The following is a 6,359-nucleotide window of genomic DNA, read 5'->3' as shown; positions in this document are numbered from 1 at the left end:
GAAGAGGAAAGAGAATTTCTTTGAGAATAATTGCCGACAAAAAAAAAGATCCCGACAATGTAACCGGAAAAGTAGATAATTTGTTAGGCTCTCATGGAAGATATAGATATAGAGGATCTGCTTTTTATAGGTGACAAAATAAAGAAGGGGAGGACAAATCTTTACCCTGATTCCTTTTTGAATCAGGTCACAGGATATCACGGGTGGGTAGACATCCTTCCTGCTCGTCGCCTGATCCCCCTATGGTCTGATCATCTTCATTTTTTTTAAGTGTGTAATTCTGTAATGTAATGTGTATCTTGACCATCGAATCGGTGAAGAAAAATTGTGGACCTGGGGAGTGACCGCATCCTGCCAAAGGGACACGAGCGTTTTGCCTAATCCCGGGGCTCAAATTAATTTGCTGCCCTCTTTTCAAGTCGATCCAAGTTTCTGAGCCAAACGAAGCTCCAAAGTCTCTGGTTTCCCCAAACCGCATTCACATAGACGACTTCCTTCCGTTCAGAATTCAGTCTGGTATCTCCTCCTACCATCGCCTCTTTATTCTTGTCCACAATTCTACCGGTCAAAACTAATCACCAAACCGTGTCTCCTTTTTTGATTATCAGTAAAGGGTAATTAGAATCTAGATTCTTTTCAAGATCGGTTTACAATTCTTTAATTTATTGGGCCGAGAGGTAATTTGTTTGATTGAGTTTTGAATTTGCTACAACTAAAATTTAAGAATTTAAGGATGTTCGACAATTATTTTACCTAAACATTAAATAATTATTGAATTTTCGCATTGTTGGATACAACAATTATAAAAGAGAATTCTATCTACGATTCAGAACAAAATAAATGAATCTGTAATGGTTTATCTTCATCATCAATAACCAATTCGTTCTTCAAAATATTATCAACGATTCTATTTGGATGGCACTTATCAAAACACAACTAAATTTACATAAGACAATTAGTTCATTAAATAACTCAATAATATTTATCTATTCGCCTAGCTAATTTATTTTTAACTTGTTTAATAAAATGCACATAATATTTTAAAGAAAAGTATAAAATATCAAAGATCAAGAATGTATTAAAAAAATGTTTCTGATGTTGATTTGACTAACATTGAATAAACAATTATGACCATTAATATTACTGGGACATTTGCATTGCATATTCAACTTTTTTTTGCATTACCATTTTTAAACGCTACAGTTTCATAACATTTTTTTTTATTTGTCACAATCGTTCAAAGATACAAGCAAATTCTGCAAGATTCACTATATATAGAAGTATTATATCCAAGTTGAAAACCATGATGACAAACAATTTGAGCTGAAATAACTATGGAAAATACTGGACAGTTTTGAACATATTTTTAAATCTAAATCTGAAGTAGCAACATTTAAAATTTATTAATGTATTAGGTACTTTCACTTTAAGTATTAGCTAACTTCATTTCGGTGATAGCTGAGGGGGAAAACAATGGACCAAATGCATGGAACAAAACTTCATTTCTGTAATATCTTTGTAAATAATAATAATTACCATCATTTTATTATGTCATTAAATATTACTTAACAAATAAAAACTATTTTTTTAATACATGTACATGGGAAAAATGAGTTTTTTACAATGAATATTAGCAAAATAGGGCAAAAATGGACTGAATTCCATGCATTTGGTCTATTGTTTTCCTCTCAGCAATCAACGAAGTGAAGTTAGCTGGTAATTGAAGTGAAAATACCAAATTCTTAATTTAAAAGATTTCAAATTTAAAATTCATTATTTTTGGAATTTTGCAACTATAGACACATTTTAAGTTAAGTAATAATGTTAAAATTTTCTATAATCAGCTTTTTAAAAGACTCGAAGATCATAAATAAAAAACAATGTTTTAAACGACCAAGTAGTTGAAATAGCAGAAATGCATTAAATTGGGGATAACAAGTATTTGAAGATTTAAAGAACGTTCCGGTAAATTTAAATTGAACGTGGTGCCTACAGAATAAAAAGAACAACGAACTCAATTGTATGACCTGGTGCGAAACGTATTACGCACACCGGAAACAACCAATAAAAGCAAACATGAATTAAACGCCGCTAGAATTCCGTTACTATTTCATAAGTCATAACATGTATTATAAGTTTTAAGGTTTTCAAAATTGTTGAATTTTATTTTATAAGAGCATAGTGAGAAAGAGAAGTGTAGGAAGAGGTATGCATTTTTAGATAAATCTAGAATTTCCGTATTGTTTATTTAGATAATACGTTCGTTCCGCAACACTGCTCTGACTCAGGTTTCTGACCAATCTCTAGCAATCACCGCAGGCGAAGAGCTTCACAAAGTCATCATGTATCACAGATCACCCAAAAATACGCATAATTTGTAAACATAATTGCATTGTGTATTAATTCAATTGAAATTAATAAAAACGTCAAGTTATTTAAATTTAAAAAGGAGAAATGATCGATAAATGATGAGAAAAAAAAGAAATTGGGTTTTTTCAAATAAATAAAATGAAAAAGGAAACCACAAGAGAAATATAAGAGATGTTGAATGTTTGTATATCAAAAACTCTTTCTGCGAAAAGTACATTGATAGATAGTATGGGAACTTGGCACATGCGTGGTTAAGTTGCATTCCGCAGAGTGCAAGAGTGACGTAATACGGTCCGAGTCGCTAACGGACTTTCTCGACTTGATAAAAGCGTCGGTTGAATTCAAACTAGTTTGAATCATACGAGATATTCTACTCAGTTTCCTTCGCCAACGTTCAGGTTTTCCAATATTATCAGAAAAGAATGTTATCATTCATATGAAACGCTTAAGATTGCAATAAAATATGTAGTTGAATATTCAACCATAACAAAATAAATGAATTTTAAACCAGAGATTATTTTTCAACAAAAATTAATTTTAAACCAAATAGTTGAAGTTTCAATTAAAAACGATAAATTAAAAAAAAAAACAATTTTTTGTAACAATTCAGTTCAATTTGCAACCCAGAAATAGAATTTTCAACCAAAACAGATCAATTCCTAACGGAAAATATAATAGTTGATAATTAAAACACGACCAATTTTCCATACAATAGTTGAATTTTCAACTAAAATGAGATTTTCTATCAAAAGAGATGAATTATTGACAAAAAAAAAATGATTTCTCAGCGAGAAATATAATAGTTGATAATATTTCATACAAAACAAGTTTTGTAATTTTAAATAAAAAAAACAGTTAATTCAACCAAAAGGGACGAATTTACATCCAAATGGTCGAATTTTCAAACAAAAGAGATTCAACTTTAACCAAAAACCAAATAGTTGAATTTTAAAACCAAAAAACGAATTTTCTATCTAATCAGTTAAATCTGGCCAAAAAAGATGACTTTTTCACAAAATAGTAGAATTTTCAACAGAATAATTAAATATTTAACCCAATATTAGAATTTTTAACTAAAGCTTTTTAAAAAGGTTGAAAGAATTTGAAGTCTGTAAATAAATGTCAATGCAAAGCGCTTCAATTTTAAATATCAGAGTAACTGATGGAATGTTATGAAATGAAAAATTTGGTCTATAGCTCTCTCCAAGGAAATCATTTTTTATATTTCTGCAAGAAAAACATTTTTGATCCTTCACATGTGTTTCTTCAGTCTCCAGTATATGAAAAGAAACACGTGGAGGATTATATGACTTCGAATATAATTTCCGGGTGTCTTCCTATTCCCACGAAATTCTAGAAACAGATTTGAAACAAGTCAAATAAATTACAAGAGCTGAATTAATCTTTCTCCAATAGGAAAAAAATCCACCTCCTAGACTTTTATTCTCGAATCTTCATCAAAAATATATTCTATCCTGAAAGCCATCACATTTCAAGAACCCTCTTTCATTTTCCAACTAAAATATATTTTCCATCCGAACACATTTCCTCCCTCGAAAAATCGTTTCGCCCATTAAATTACGATCCCCCCAAAAAGTGCCCCACCCTAAGCTAATTAATTAGATCTGCACAGATGCGATCATCACCGATTCTAGCATTCTAGCATTTTATCGTTTTATCAGAGACGTGTATCGAATAACAAAGAGCCGATTATTTTCGAAAGGCTGATTGGGGTTGAGAGGGGGAGGGGGTGGGAATGATAAGGTCCACGCCATCTGTGTGCAGCATATGCTTATGGCATGTGTACTCATGGTGTCCTATAGACATTGTGCTGTAGCCTCCCCCATAGGCAAAGGACTGAGTGCATGACACACGGGGGTGAGCGTGCGGAGCTTGGGGCACTTTAAGGGGTGCGGGGAAGGGGTCTTACATCATGTATGCAGCTGCCCAACAGGGGATCACTATTTTCAATGTGTAATGTATGAGTCAAACTCTGTGAGACTCGGCATCTCACTATTGATTTTCTACACAATTTTCTCTCTTCTTTGAATTTTATGCATTGTGATTCATCGCAGGAGTCAATTGCAGATAATGAAGATTTATTCTCTTGGGAAACATAATTAGACCTTGACGTGAGAAAATTTCTGGATAAACTTCCATTTTCACAACAGGGTAGACGTAGACACTTTTATTGCCGGAATTAAAAAAAAAAGATAATTTTCAAATAATAAATATAAATTTTAAACGAAATAATAGTTGAGGTTAAAAAATATATGATTTTTAACTAAATAGATGATTTTACAACCAAGAAGTTTAATTTCCAATCAAGAGACGAATTTTCTAAAAAATAGTTAAATTTGTAATCAAATGGTTGTATTTTTAAGCCAAAAAGACCACCTTTTTAGATGACAGTTGAATTTTTTGCAACAAAATTCAGTTTCCACCAAAAAATATTACTTTTCTACCATCATAAAAGATTAATTTTCCACACTGACAGAGGAGTTCTCAACCAAAAAAAATAGTTGAATTTTTATCCAAAAATAATTAATTTTCAACGAAAAATAGTTGGATTTTCAAATTAAGCCTTATTGATTCAGTTCAGATTTAAGAAAAAACATTATTAAAAGGGGAAAAGGTTCTTGAAAATAGAGAAAAAAGGAATTTTTTTTTAAATGAGAGAGGGGAAAGTGTGCAGCCTGTAACGAAAATTTAATATATTTTTCTTTTCTTATTCGATAAATATTTCAGGATGGCTGTTTCAATCGAGGAAAAAATTTCCAGTTCTCCCGTTTCATAAGTCATTGAAATTAAAAGATTCGAACTATTATTGAAAATCAAACAAAAATCACGGTGATCTCTTGGCCTTAAAAAATTCCCGGCCATTTCCCGGTTTTTCAGTACAATAGCATCCCTGTTCACATTTAGAGACGATAAAAATCTGTTGGTGCATCCCACCGCTGAAACTGTATATTTCATATGCAATGTAAGTTAAATTTTTTGGTGAGAGTTAAGTCAAAGATGTAACATACCTTTGACTGAAAATTAATAAAAATGTAACGGTATAAAAGTGCAAATATAGTGATATATATAGTGATATAAAAGTAAAGTGATTTAAAAAATATCTTGAAGGACCCAATAATGTTAGAAATTTAGATCTAAATCAGGTTCTTAATCAATATTTCCCCAAAGGTCCAGGCTCCTAATAACCTTAACCAATATTTTCGATCAGTCATTAGGAAGTATACCAGAAGAATGATTAATAATCATACAACCATATCCGCATCAGAATTTCGCGATAATATAAGTGAATATAATTAGAATACCAGCACCCAAATCTGTAATATGTACATTGTACATTATAACATTGAAACCGGTTATGGAGGCTCTCCCAAAATCTAAACGACCGACGAAATTCCTTTGAGAGGTATAAATGAAGTACGTACACAAGTTATATAATCAAAATTTCAATCATTCTCACAGTCTCACCGACTTAGACTGGTACCAAATACAACTGAGAATATTAGACTTAGGAGGGACAGGAGGGGTAGCAAATGAAATGAAAAATGAAGCTGAACAGGTCCTACGTCCGCGACATGAATGGCGCCACCCCTCCTTCTTTTCTTGTTTATCGGTCTCTCTTTTACTCTCTTTCGAACCTGTTATTTGCCTTTTCTATTCGACTCTTGCTCAGAAACTAAAAGCTCGACTAGAAGTGAACGCGACTATTTTTATTAATTATTTCATAACGTTTTCTCCCAATTAAAAAATATTATGGTTTATGCAAATGATTATAGAAATATATATCAACAATTACTGAAAGTTAGGGTCAAGTCAACATTTTTCTTTAATGGGAATTTACACGCCCCTTAACCCTTAAACGGCCAAAACGCCACTACCGGTACACTGCTTTTCAACGGCCAATAACTAAGACTATTCGACACTAGAAAAAGTTGAGACACATATATTTTTATTGCTTAAGATCTCCTCTT

General features: G+C 31.8%; 1 protein-coding gene across 5 annotated transcripts in view; it reads right to left on the bottom strand.

Annotated features, from left to right (window-relative positions):
* The window catches only part of LOC117175852 (transcriptional activator Myb), a 95,521-nt gene that overhangs the window by 17,538 nt on the left and 71,624 nt on the right, over positions 1 to 6,359 (bottom strand). The window lies entirely within an intron of this gene.

This window comes from Belonocnema kinseyi, chromosome 7, assembly GCF_010883055.1.
Source record: "Belonocnema kinseyi isolate 2016_QV_RU_SX_M_011 chromosome 7, B_treatae_v1, whole genome shotgun sequence".
In the NCBI taxonomy this organism is placed as follows: Eukaryota; Metazoa; Arthropoda; class Insecta; order Hymenoptera; family Cynipidae; genus Belonocnema; species Belonocnema kinseyi.
Note: the sequence above shows the minus strand (reverse complement) of the source record. Positions and strands in the feature narration are given on the sequence as shown.